The sequence below is a fragment of the Dermacentor silvarum genome, chromosome 1 (genome assembly GCF_013339745.2).
Source record: "Dermacentor silvarum isolate Dsil-2018 chromosome 1, BIME_Dsil_1.4, whole genome shotgun sequence".
Classification (NCBI taxonomy): Eukaryota; Metazoa; Arthropoda; class Arachnida; order Ixodida; family Ixodidae; genus Dermacentor; species Dermacentor silvarum.
The window spans coordinates 138,508,967-138,523,630 of NC_051154.1; the positions used below are offsets into that span (position 1 = coordinate 138,508,967).

At 50.3% G+C, this 14,664-nt stretch overlaps 1 protein-coding gene across 2 annotated transcripts in view; it reads right to left on the minus strand.

Moving 5' to 3' along the window:
• The window catches only part of LOC119436113 (acyl-coenzyme A diphosphatase NUDT19-like), a 155,825-nt gene that overhangs the window by 28,857 nt on the left and 112,304 nt on the right, over positions 1-14,664 (minus strand). The window contains exon 1 of one of the 2 annotated variants that reach the window (XM_037702862.2): positions 1,973-2,186. The exons of the other annotated variant lie outside the window; for it this stretch is intronic. The gene's annotated coding sequence lies outside the window, so the exon portion shown is untranslated. Of the gene's footprint in view, positions 1-1,972; positions 2,187-14,664 lie in introns of those variants that run through there. 2 annotated transcript variants of the gene reach the window in all.

Genomic DNA, 14,664 nt, shown 5'->3' on the forward strand with positions numbered 1-14,664 from the left:
ATGAGGCACGCCGTAGTGGGGGACTCCATTATAATTTGGACCGCCTGGGGTTCCTTAACGTGCACCTAAACCTAACGACACAGGTGTTTTCGCATTTCGCCCCCATTGAAGTGCGGCCGCCGTGGCCGGGATTTGATCCCGTGACCTCGTGCATGCTTAGCAACCCAACACCATAGCCACTAAGCAATCACGGCGGCTCCCCCTCGAGTGGTGCGTCAATGATTGGATTCTCGAGTTTTGCTGGTCCCGTTCGTTGTCCTCAGTGTACAACGCAGTAATAATAGATTAAATTTCTGCCAGTATACCATATTTTCCTTGCTCGTGTTCGCTGCTTTAATCCGACATTTACACGTGCACACTTTGCCGTCGATTGAGTCTATGACTCTGTAAGGAACTGGCACGGAACTGCACCGTTTACGGAATGGCATATTTCTCTTTCCGAAAAAAAAAAAAAAATTAACAACCGTTATACGCCCTCATACCGAGCCCGAATTTACACGAACGACGCGCACTTGTACGCTCATTTGCATCAGTGCCTAGATGACGATACTGTTAACGTGGCTCGCGGAGTAGCGATCGACCCAGGAACACGCACATGCCGCTGTGGGAAACGAAAACCAGCTCGTGATTCTCGGCTGTATGCCGTTGCTGTAGCGGCTCGCCGTAAAGACATCTGTGGTGACGGGGTGAGATAAGGGAGGGGGGGGAGCCGTACTGTTCTCTGCCCCGGAGGCCTTTATCGATGTCGACCAAGCACCACGGGCGGGTCAGGGAAATGGAGCGGGAATCAGGGGGCATCGAGTCGAGCGTAGGCTCGTGCCGGAGCCAAGGCATTAGTCGTCGGGGCGAATGACCCCTTTTATTTGGCGCAATTCGTGCTCCACTATACATGCCGTGAGCGCCGAAAATAGAGGATGGAGAGGCGGGAGGGCAAGGAGGTACCTCGCCATTCTGCTTGGACCGCTGCGCGATCGCCAGTGCTTCCCGTTATCACCGCTCGACGCACTCGTGAGAGCGTACATATTTAGCCTCAAAACAGAATTCCTCGTACAGTAACTGTGGTGCCGACGGGATACAGGACTCGCTGAGTGAAATATCGGCCTTTCGCGATCTTGAGGCTAATCTGGCTCGCACGCACAAACACTACCCTGTCGACAGAAAAAAAAAAAAAAAAAAAGGGAAAAGTCTGTGGACTGCAGAAGTGATGTGTCATAAGCCGGCCCCCTCAAGTCTGCTCTCACGCACGGCGCGAGATACGCGCAGCCGGGTGAATTCATGGTCAATGACAGGAGTGAACGACCCACGCTGCATACTGCTAGCCTAATGATACGAATCAATGCACTCACAGCCGTCTCGTGCGTACGGCGGTCGCTGCACCGGTATGTGAATGCGTCTCGACAGCGCCGCGAAAACTTTGACTACACGGGCGCACAGGTTCTAATAGTTGTCCGTCATCTCGTGCCCACTTTCCACAGCTGAAACGCATTTGCGCAATCAAAAATGGTTGTGCGCGCGGCTGCGTGCAATCAAAAGTCCTATTACGAGTAACTGCTCAGCGACACGTATATATAGGCTTCGGTTACAATACGCAGTTAGATCGTCGCGTAGCAGGAAAGTCACCAGTGTACTGCGCAGTACGATTCATGAGCGGCTGTAAATATATCGGATCAGTGCTGCGACCACCTCGGATGCGCATAATCAGATAAGTCCGACTAATGACAGTTTGTCCACTTCCGCGTCATCACGAACGGAAGTAAAGGTTGTAAAGAGAGATGTGAATGAAAAAAAAAAAAAAAAAAAAAGAAGAAGTAGGCGCACTCTCGTAAAGTACCGTTCGTGCGGAAACAACGGTTATACCTTAAGGGTTCTCGTTGTGGGTTCCCTTAAGCTATAGCCATACTACACACCAGCCACTTTTGCGGGCGCCGTCGACCGCGCACGGAGCGAAGCGCTGTCCTGGACGGCAGCTCACCTGCGGTTCTCCGGTTCCCTTTGCGCGTCAGGGTGGCGGTGGATGCGGCGCTGTGCTGAGGAACAAGTGGGGCTGTCAGCGCTGTCGCGCTTCAAGCATGCCGTCGGGCGAAGCGCAGTAGTGGCGGGCGGCGGCGCACGCGAAACACGTCCTGGGCAAGGCACGGTCACCGGTGTGGCCGAAGCACGAGCGCGGAACTCTGACTGCACGGGCCAAGTGCGGCCGTCGCGCTCAACCATGAGTGGCGGTGGGGCGAGGGAAATCTAGGTTGGCGAGAGGACCTGTCTGACGGGATGCCGCGGGGGCTGCGGTGGTGGCGTTATTTTATTTGATTTTGCTTTGTTTTATCTCCCCCAGGCGCGGCTCGCACTCAGCGCAATGTTCCTCCGGGACTGGAGCTCTCCGGCGGGACCCGCGCTCGGCGGCCAGCCGGCCGGCTTGACCCCGATGTAGCGGGCCGATGATACACGTGCGAGACTGCGCGTCCTGGAGGGAGGGGGGGTCCTGCGCCGCTTTCACGCCGGCTTGTCGTACGTTCGACGCGTCGGTCCCGCTGAAATGAAGCGACCGAGGAGCGCCCGTGAGGTGGAGGCAGCCGCGTGGGCTCGCGGTGTTTCCATTCACTAGCGAGATGCCATCACCACTACGGGTCACTGAGGATCGAGGCAGGTGGTCCACAGTGGCACCGCGACTATCACCAATGGTTGTGTTACTGAGGAGACCAGAATATACGAGCGAAAATCGGGAGATCTTCGGCGGCGTGACTTTTATTATGAAATAAAATACGAAGGATGATGACGCGCTCATGTGGCGCTGGCTACACTACTCGTCCCATGGCAGTAGTAGTTCGACAGTACGCGGATGGACGTGGAGCAGCACATAAAAAGTCAAAAGAGGTGACGTACCACGCGTCAATTTTAGCTTTATCTTAACTCTGCGTTAGCGCTTTCGGACCTATATTTACCTTTTATGTTGATATTGTATCTCTTTTCTGTGTCTGTTTCAGCCGGCCTATCTTTGTTACGTATGGTCTGTCTCGTTTTTTCTCGTTTGTTTCCTTTAGCCAGCCAATTTCTTTATAATCACTCTTTGCCTAAGAGAAGGAATAGCGGGCATCACCCATGATGCCAACCTCTCCTGCAGACACATTTAATAATAGTAATAAAAACTACCGGCTTCTCAGTAGTCCATGCAAGGAAAGTTCATTTATTTCTTTTTCGAAAATGAGCTTACTTGAATGTGATCACCATATGAAATATCAATTAATATCGGTTCAAAAGAAAGTCACAAATGCGTTCAAGAGGTGGTGATGATGTTGGTGATAACAATGCGTCCCAGTGCTGCCGCAGTGGAATCTTAAGGCTCGTAATCATGTGTGACCAGTTGGAATTAAAATTTCAGTACTTGGGTGCCTTTGCATTTCACCGTCATTGCTGTGTGCCCACCTGGAAACCCGCAACCTTGTTACAAGCAGCAGCGGAACGCCATAACCACAGAGCCACTTGTCGGGCGTAAAGTAAGGCATCAGTTTTGTTTGGAACTTACATAGATTTTGTGAATGTAACTACAAGATAGTGTACCACAACTTCAGCGCAGGCCTACAGGACATAGATGAGAATGTCCACCATCAGCTTGCACGCTTAATCTCTTAATTTTTCAGCACCATTGTTCGCATTCTGCAGTTTTTTACGTTACGAAAAAAAAAATAGTTTTAGAACTGGGGACACAAGCGGCTTGGGACCCAAGAAAATTGTGGGCCGCAAGTGCACATGCACAGAACCCAAGCCAGTCTTCGCTTCTTGCGTTCGCACTGAACCAAGACCCACAAATCGAAAGCGAGGGCCCCAAGCCGTCTTGGGTCGCCCTCGCGGGTGACAAGAAATCGCGAGATACCTAAGAGCCGCAACCGCAGCCATCCAAATCTCGTATCAAGTCAAGTTTGTTTCAGAGTAAAGTCACCCTGTCCCGGCTGATTTTCGGCATTTTAGGGGCAAGAGGCTCAGGGCAACGCAAGAAGACGCTAGCTGAGCTCGGGTCATTTGACCACCCTTGGCTTAAAAGGGGCAGACACAAGTCAATACAAATAATAACAGTCATTATTTTTATTACAAACTATTTTACTACAAACTGTTATTACTGTTTTATTACAAACAAGCCTTTTTTTTCTGTGTTAAAATTGCATTCTTTTATGTTTCACTTGTAAAGAGACTCTTCTTGTATATTTAAGACAGCGCCAAAAACACGGACAAGAAAGAACACAGGACGAGCGCTGGCTCGCAGACGATAATTGATGACTCAGAAGGGTTTGGGTGCGAGCTAGTTGGTACTGATCATACATATTTAAAACAGCGCCAATAACACGGACAACGAAAGAACACAGGACGAGCGATTATCGTCTGCGAGCCAGCGCTCGTCCTGTGTTCTGTGTTCTGTTCGTCCTGTGTCCTGTGTTCAAGAAGCCCAAGCGATAACCTATCTAGAAGCCTGGATTAGAGAACTGCAGGAATCGGTAGCCAAACACTCCAAGGAGGTTGCACTCACCACGGACAATCCGGCAGTGGATCCGCGCCTCTTACACATGTGGGAAGCGCGCCACAGTCTGCTTAGAAGATGGCGAAGGCAACGGCACCAGCGTAAGCTAAAAATACGCATCGCGAAACTAACGGACGAGGCAGAGCGCTACGCAGAGCAACTTGCACGACAGAACTGGGACCAGTTCTGTAACTCCCTCCAAGGAACGCTGGGCAATGCGAAGACGTGGACCATACTCAGACATCTCCTTGATCCGACCCAGAGCAAGAGAGAAAGCAAGCACACGATGAGCCGAGTACTACACAACTTCGGAGGCACAGACGATCAGCTATTGTGTGCCTTACAAAGCAGATATATTGGCCAGCCGATACTTGGTGCAAAGCCAGCGGCTGACTACGCCGGACTGGAAAACAGCGAGCTCGACCGGGACATAACGCGTTCCGAGCTGACACGAGCGATCGCAAGACTCACTCGAAACACCACTCCTGGCAAGGACGGAATTACCAACAAGTTGCTACGTTGCTACAAGCTGCTACAAGTTGCTACAAGTTGCTACAAGCTGCAATACTGGAACTCTTAAATGCACACTGGAGCAGAGGGACCTTACCCCCGGAATTCAGGCATGCGGAGATTACACTGATACCAAAGCCAGGAAAAACGCCCTGCCTGGAGAACCTAAGACCCATTTCGCTTACGTCTTGCCTCGGTAAATTGATGGAACGTGTTATCTTAGACAGGCTACAGACGCATCTCGAAGAACGTCAACTGATGCCGAACACGATGTTTGGTTTTCGGCCCAACTTGTCAACGCAAGACGTGCTTCTGCAGCTCAAAGAGGAAGTACTGACTGCAGCAACGCCGTGCTGCCCAAAAGCAATTCTCGCACTAGACCTAAAGGGAGCCTTTGACAACGTGGGGCACGAAGCCATACTATCCAATCTCAGTGACACGAATTGCGGCCGACGAACGTACAGCTACGTGAGGGCTTTTCTCACTGATCGCACAGCCACAATAGGGCTGGGAAATGTGAGGTCACAGCGAATAGACACACCTAACAGAGGAACGCCACAAGGAGCAGTGCTGTCACCGACACTTTTCAATGTGGCCATGATGAAACTCCCAGCCCAACTCGAGAAAATACCGGGGATCAGACATGCCTTGTATGCAGACGACATCACGATATGGACGGTCGGAGGGTCCATAGGAGAACAACAAGAGGCATTACAGGAGGCAGTAGACGTCGTAGCAAGTTATGCGGAGACATGCAGACTGCAATGCGCGCCGGAGAAGTCGGAGCTCCTCATAATCGAGAAGCGCTCACGAGGACGATCAACAGCCCCGGCACCAACCATCCACCTGCGAATAGGTCCTAGAGAAATTACCAAGGTAGGCAGACTTCGGATCCTCGGCTTACACTTACAAAAGGACGGGGGCGGAGGATACGCCATACAGAAGCTACAACACACGACCACGCAGATCTTGCGCATGATTCAACTAATTACTAGCAGGAAGAGGGGACTCAAGGAACAGGACCTTATTCGATTAGTGCAGGCTCTGATTGTGAGCCGCATTGCGTACTCGGCACCATATTTAAATTTAAGGAACGCGGAAGTGGAGGTACTCGACCGGCTGATAGGCAAGGCGTATAAGTAAGCGCTCGGACTCCCACCCGGAACGGCTACTTTTCGCCTCGAGGAGACAGGGGTGTACAACAACGTACGGGAAATCATAGAGGCCCACCTGGTGAGCCAGAAGGAAAGACTACTACGCACAATAGCGGGACGCTGCGTCTTGGAACGTCTTGGATATTCCGTACGGAAGACCAGCGCACTGACCAAAATCCGAACACGAATACAAGAAACTATGTACGTCTCACCGATTCCCAGGAACATGCACCCAAACTTCCACATCGGACGGAGACAAGCCCGAGCGCAGGCGCTCGCGAGAAAGTATGGAAACCACCCCAATGTATTGTACGTCGACGCGGCCAGCACCGCAAGAAGCACCGCATTCGTCACCAGCGTAGTCGACAATCACGGGACCGAAATAAATGCATCGTCAGTTTCCAGAGTGAGCGCTGCGGAGGCAGAGGAACTAGCGATAGCGTTAGCCATCACGACGAGACCGCAGTGGGATTGCGTCATAGTTCTGACGGACTCTCAGACGGCATGCAGAAATTACTCCAGGGTCAAAATTTCCAGGGCTGCAAATCGCATTCTGAATGGAGCGCACCAGCTGCCACCATACATACAAATCGTGTGGACTCCGGGGCATGAGTCCTTACGCGGCAATCAGCAGGCACACGCCTACGCCCGAGCGCATGCACACCGGGAGCCGCGAGATGACCGCGCCGAGCAGTTCCAACCAGAGCCCATACCATTACATTACCTACACTCACATCCTACAACACTATCGCCTTTCACGAAGAACACTACCCCCACCTCATAATTCTCTGACGCGAGAGGAGGCCGTAATATGGCGAAAACTCCAAACAAACACATATCCACATTTGAGTCTTTACCACGCCATACACCCTGCGCTGTATTCCTATAAATGTCCACACTGTGATCAATGTGCAACACTTTACCACATGGTATGGGCTTGCGCAAACACACCACAGCTAACACCCATAACACACCCCACCACACGGCAATGGGAGGCAGCGCTGTCCAGCTCCGACTCGACGGACCAGCTCAACCTAGTCAACTGAGCGAGAAGGGCAGCTAAGGCCGCTGGACTCCTGGACTGAGGGGACCACCCACTGCAGAGCGGAGGAGCTACCTACACTCGCGTGCTCTTTTTATTAAAGTTTATTCTCTCTCTCTCTCTCTCTCCTGTGTTCTTTCTTGTCCGTGTTTTTGGCGCTGTCTTAAATATGTATGATCAGTACCAACGAGCTCGCGCCCAAACCCTTCTGAGACTCTTCTTGTACTTTTTTTTTTTCTTGTTTTTTTTTTTTTTTGCTTTCAAACGCCTTCTATTTTCACCATTGCGGCGTCTCAAATGCGCAACCCAACACTGTTGTTGTCCCATATGCAGTTCTAAATCTCTGATGCTCCTCCGAACCCAAGAGCAACGAACGTAACGCGGCTTGTGGCCCAAAAGTAAGGGGGCCCCAATTCTAATACTCTCTATTATGTCCCGATAGCGGAGCACATCTTGATCTTACTATGCCGTCGCTTATTACAAATAATCTGTAAGTTTTTGTTTTTGTCCTTGAATTTTTCGCTAGACCTAGTGGCGCAAACATTAAGACAACGCACATATACGCAGTAAAGCACGTGTTTGCCAGGATGCGCGCTATTTCCACCTTCCGGTTTGTCGTATACCTCTAAGGCCACTCTGCGGGACACCATAATAATACAGTACACAGACCCTACGATGCATACGACGAATTGTAGCCTGCGTTTGAGGAGAGTGCCTAAAATGATAGGCGGGACACACCGACTTTTTTTCCGACTTTTTCTGTTCCCGAAGTGACCGCGCAACCGCGTGCAGGAAAGGACGGTGACACGGGCATCATGCACGCTTTCGCCTACCATAGAAATGCGTGTCCAGCACAATGACCTTTCTGCAAAAGAAGCATTAGGCAAAGAGAGAACAAAGGGTACAATAATGTCTTCTTATAAATCGCCATCTTCCGCTAGCGCAGATAGGAAATTCAATGGAACTGAGTGCCATAAGAAATGAACGTTTCGGTCTCTCAAAACAGTGACTGGTTTAAATTTGCCCTTGGGTCGAATTTCGTAAAACTTCATGCTGACATGCGCACCTTCGAAGCGCTTCGAAAATAATAGAAGGGAGGGGGGATCAGGAGGATCAGAGGCACACGGAGTACGTGAAGAGTATAGCGTTAGCAACATTCTGGAGGATACAATATTTCAATAACAAGCAAGCATTTTAAGCACTCCAAAATGGAAACCTGCACAAAAGAGCACAAATGCTTGTGCGCGTTCACGTGCACAGCGGCCGGTGATGGCAACTGCGCGTCATCGCTATAATTTGGAGGGCATCATGGGGCCATATGCAGATGACCAAACACATGTTACCGCTCGGTTTTGGGTGATTTAGCAAATGTTTTACTAGCCGCAATTTACGACTGAAAAGTATGAAGCCTGTAGATAAGTTTTATTGATAGGAAAGAGTGGTCGACCTGAGCTAGGGTGCTCTAGTCTGCTACTCTGTACTGGGGAAGAGGGAAGGGGAGTGAAAGTACTGGGATGGATGATGATGATGAGAGGAGTGGTGAGTGCTTAGGTACATTAGACGGTGGCCCTACTAGAGCCGCTCGTCTAGCTTAGTGTCCTGCAGAAACTTAAACAGCGCTTTAGTTGCCCGCATTGAAGTTGCAGTGTCAGGCCATGGGCCGAGGATAGCGTCCTCCGACAGTGGTTGCCTGCCAACGCTGGCTAGAGAACCTTCCAACGTCTTTCGCTCCATCGTATTGTCACGTAGTAGTGACGGCGAAGAAACAGTCGCAAAACTGTGAATGACGAAATGGACTCTATTGGGCGAACCTGTGCCCACAAAAGCAAATTGCACTCGAATCACAACGATAGCGGCGAACACAGTCGGCGATCGTCGAAATCTGCTCAGCGGGGAAACGCGTCAGCTTTTATTCATGAGTCATCGAAGGTTCCAGAGTAATCCCTGCTGCCCGCGTGTTTCCAGAATGTACTACACAATTCGCGTCGCTCATATACAATCAGATTACATAAGCGTTGGTGACCACAGACAACGGATAGAAGCATCGATAACGTTCGAGAAACTTCGATACATGCAGGCACGTCCTGCGCCTATAGCGATAACGTTTAACATTTGTTAGCCGGTGGAAAGCGGCCACCGGTGAAAGATAAACATGTATACGTGTCAATACCCTTCCCTTAAAAAGCATCGTCCCGAAGCTACAAGCACGAAAGCGAAAACAAAACCATCCATAATAAAGAAAAAAAAAACAACACAGCAACAAAGTCTCTAAGTTGGTCAGCGGTCATAGAAAGCCTTAAGACGCACCACGTGGTCGTGGTGCGTCTTAAGACTTCAGGTCGTGCGCGGCGCCGCTGTGATTGCGAAACGCCGTCTGGCACGACCTCATAGTCTAGTGCGCCAATACGTCGGATGATCTTATAGGGTCCGAAATATCGTCGTAACAGTTTCTCGCTAAGTCCTCGTCGGCGTATCGGAGTCCAGACCCAAACACGGTCGCCAGGCTGGTACTCGACGTAGCGTCGTCGAAGATTGTAGTGTCGGCTATCGGTCCTCTGCTGGTTCTCAAGCCCCGATAACTACAATAATGTTATAAGACTAATATTACAATTCTTTTGAGCACCTTTTGTGGATTCATGAGAAACAAAGGAAGTGTCTTGCGTTCAATGCCAGTGTTGTTGTATGGCAGTTTTCGATATTTTTTCCCCTGTTTTTTCGCATGCTCATGTGCATTTTTACATTCACTTCCTGTTTAGGCCTGTGCAAGGGGCTACAGTATTGCTAAATAAAAATAAATAAAGAAGATAGAACAGACATGCTGTAGCGTATACGTAGCCCCCAAAAAGTGCCTGGTACACATTGAGCAAACTTCGTTCAGAGGGGCCCCATCTCAGTCCAGATATAACACGAAGAACGTGTACGAAGTTTGTCAGTGTAGCCTTATAAGCGCAGTAACATGTTTTGTCCAAGAAAGATTGCGGTCTATTATCACACCAAGAAATCTGTGGTGGGTGACTAAAGGGAGCGCCGTTCCGTCGACAACGATGGGATATTGTGACATTGATTTGCGCGTGAATGCCAGCACTGCACGCTTAGTTGCTGAGAGTTGCAGGCCTTTACGGCGCAAGTCCTTCGCGGTGATGGTATCCGCGCGTTGAAGCCTTGCACGCACTTGTGGACGTGTGACCCCAGATGACCAGATACAAATGTCATTCGCGTACGTGCTGATATGCGTTGTGTCAGGTAGCTCGTCTGCAAGGCCCACCAGTATAACATTGAGCAATATAGGGCTAAGGACGCCACTATGCGGAACATCCCTGCGAACGTCACGTCTATCAGTCTCGCCATGCGCAGTGGACATGAAAATGGTGCGGCCACTGAGGTAACTGTACAGCCACGCATACATCCGGCCACCAACTCCGATATCTTCAAACTTCTGAAGAATCGAATGGTAGAAGATGTTGTCGTAAGCACATTTATTATCCAGAAATATTGCACATAACAGACGGCGTTTTTTCTCCTGTTGGACAGAAGATACTAGGTCGATCACACGGTAAATAGACGATCGGTCTCTTGGTATCTGTTGATAAAATCGGGAAATCCACCACTTCTCTCGAGTAGCCATTCCAGTCTGTTCAGTACCATCCGCTCCATCACTTTACCGATACAGCTTACCAAGGCTATCCGCCGATAATGTGAAAGATCATGCGGGCATTTCCCGGTTTTTGGCAGAGCCACAAGACGACTGCACTTCCAGTTGTCAGGCACAGTCGCTGAGTCCCACGTAGAGTTGTAGAGCGACAGGAGAATTTCTCGAGCTTCCGCGCCAAGATGACAAATCGCGGAATATGTGATTCCATCTAGTCCTGGACAAAATGGCCGGCGGGAAGCAGATATCTTAGCGTCAAGCTCGTGTATAGTGAAAGGCGCATCCAGACGGTGATCACTAGAAGGCGGAAACGTCAATCATGGTTGCGTTGGTAAACCGCGCGCTAGAGGCACTCACAAGTAATTCGCAGAAGTCTTCGGCGACCTCAACTTCACGCCGGCCTTGCCGTATAGCGACAACGCTGAACGGGTGCAGCTGTTGTGGAGGCGATCGAAAGCTTCGCACTATTTGCCAAATTCCTAGAGAGAGGTTTTCTCGGGTCCAGAGAGCCACATAATGATCTCCAACGTTGTTTGTCGAGCTTGTCAAGGTAGCACAGGACATGGCGTTGAGCCCGTCGAGATGCAGCGACGTCTGATGGTGATTTGGTCCTTCTGTATTTCCCTTCTGCTCGACGCCGTATCGCGCGAAGTCGCTCGTACTGGCCATCAATAGGTGATTTAGGTGCAGGTGCGCTCAGCTGTTTTGGTGTGTCGCGTAATGCTAACGCGATGACATCTTCAATATTGAACGGTGATTGGATGGTTTGATGGGCGGTGTTCGTAGATTCTGGAAATGTTGGCTAATCGATGCTGGGGGATGTAACCATTTCATTCAACTGAATATATGTTGGTCGATGGTCCCTTCCATGGGTGTCGAGATCAGTACACCATCGTGTAGCAGACAGCAGGCTCTTTGAAACAAACGCAATGTCAAGACAACCGTGCTGTAGTAAGAGCCTCGAAGGTATGTTGGCGAGCCATCATTGATCACCATCAAGCCTTGAATAAGCATGAAGTCAGCCAAGTCTCTACTGCGGGCGTTTGTCGAAACAAAGCCCCACATGGGATGGTGGGCATTAAAGTCGCCGATGACTATGTGGGGACCTGGACAAGTTTCTACTATGGACAGCAAATATGAACAGTCTATGCTCGATGTTGGAGTATCCAATTACTGAGAATGTGCGCCGCTTGTACTTCAGCGTTATGCAATCTTACTCGATGGAAGCATGTGGGGGAATGTCTTCACGAAGGTACGCTAAATTCCGACCAACAAAAGTGAGCACTTTGCTTAAATTGTGTTCATTCCTTGACCACAGTGGCACATATCCAGATATGCGCACAGTAAGGACGCCATGTTTGGTTCACATATTACAGCCACGGGAAACTGGTACTTGAACAGCCATTGTCGAAAGTCTGCGAGGCGACCTCGTAGGCCTCTGGCATTCCACTGCATTATTGCGGATCTTCGTAATTGGTTTTCAAAAGACAGCGCCATGATGCCTTATTGTAGAGCCGCAAGGAGCGGTTCCAAAGCATCTAGAACATGTAGCGCGGTGTTATCAACCGGCGTCTGTAGCCCGCAGAGAAGTGAGCGCATTGTAGTTACGAGGTGTTTCGTACATTTTCATTTTCTTGCTTATCATTCTCAACAACATCTGCAGACACATCACCCGACGCATTTATGCCTGACTGTTTGGATGGGAGCGACGGTCATTCAATGTCAGAGTCGGTCGGCGGGAGCGTCGTTTTATGCTGCGTATTGTTCCACGTATACTGCTGCCGAAGAAGGTATATCGGGCTCGCATCTTGATCGCAGGAGCAAACTTGGCAAGCGAGGGGTTCGGCATGCGGCTGATGGTCCATCTGTCCGGGAAATACTATTGTTTTGCCGTCGTCTACGTCGCGATCAGCGCCTGCGGCGGCGTATCGGTGTAGCAGCCTACCTGTGAGTGGAGTGTTTCCGCACCATCTTTCGAAGCACAGATATTTCGTCCTTGATTTTCTGGCAGTCTTGATGTCGCTTCATGTGGACCGGTGCCGTTTGGACATTTTAGGTCAGTAGCCTCGCAGCTATCATTTTGATGAGCCCCTCCAAACCGTTGGCATGTTACGTCGCCCTTGCAAACCGCGTTTTTGTGCCTGTAGCAATAAGTAAACCTTGAGTATATTGGCCTCAGTAATTTGTCTGATATAGCATACCGTGCATTCAGTTATAATTCTACCAAGAGCAGCGACAATAATAGAGAGAGAGAGAGCAAGGAGAGGAAAGGCAGGGAGGTCAACCAGAAGAGCATCCGGTTTGCTACCCTGCACTACATCATTCATTATGGGATTTTACGTGCCAAAACCACGATCTGATTATGAGGCACGCCGTAGTGGGGGACTCCGGAAATTTGGACCACCTGGGGTTCTTTAACGTGCACCTAAATCTAAGTACACGGGTGTTTTCGCATTTCGCCCCCATCGAAATGCGACCGCCGTGGCCGGGATTCGATCCCGCGACCTCGTGCTCAGCAGCCCAACACCATAGCCACTGAGCAACCACGGCGGGTACTAGGGATAAGGGAAAGGGGAAATAGAAAGAGAAAAATAGGGAGAGAATGAGCACTCAGTACACGTGGGACGATGTACAGGGACACTATAGGTGGTCTCTTAAACCGGTGCACTTCAAATACTGTACTAATGCACGCAACGCTTTTTGTGCCAGTGACGGGTGTAGCCACGGTCCCAGTATCTTTGACTCAGAGAACGGTCTCGAGTCCAGCCGGTTTAATGTTGTCCTTAGAGAGAGGCGTTGTACGTCGTAGCGAGGACAGGTACAGAATAGGTGCTCGATGGTTTCCTCGCACATACAGTAGTCGCACATCGGGCTCTCGGCCATTCCCATACGATGCGAGTAAGCGTTCGTGAACGCCACTCCCAGCCACAAGCGGCACAGCAAGGTTGCTTCACCGCGGGAAAGGCTAGATGGCAGTTATAGACGTAGCAAGGGGTCCAACTTACACAATCGGCAATTGAAATCACTTGAATTCCATAAAGCTTGTGACGTTTTGCGTGCAAGCGGACGAAGTTCCCTGGCAGTGTCCGCCCTCGCCAAAGGTATTGTACGCGTCTGGGTGTCTTCGTGGGCAGATCGGGCAGCCCTATCAGCAATGTCGTTGCCGATGATGCCACAGTGAGCAGGAATCCACTGGAAGACTATGCTGTGCCCTGTTTCCAGAGCATGGCGATGTGCTTCCCTGATGTCGGATATCATCTGCTCGTAAGTTCTGTGATGTAAGGCTGACTTGATACTGTGAAGGGCTGCCTTAGAGTCACAGAATATGACCCATTTCTGAGCCGGCTCTTCGGTGACATAGGTCACAGCTGCATGGAGGGCTGCAAGTTCTGCCGACGTAGATGTAGTCATATGTGACAATTTGAATTTAGCTGCAACTTGCTTGGCTGGAACGACGAATGCGGCAGTTGAGCTGGTAGATGAGGTCGAACCGTCGGTATATATATGTATGTAGTCATGATATGTCTGGTGCATTAATAGATGCGTCAGTTGCTTCAGAGCCAGCGATGAATGATTGGCCTTCTTGGTGATTCCGGGAATAGTAAAATTCACTCGAGGCTGTCTCAGGCACCACAGGGGAGATGAAGGCTTCGACGCTGGTGTAAAAGATGACGGTATACACTCTTGATGGGCGCTAATCACTTTTGAAAAGGTCGCTTGAGGTCTCTCCGCTTGCAGGGAAGCTAAGTGATGGTCGGGGATCCTTGACAGATGACGAATGTGCGCTCTGAGGGAGTCGGCAGCT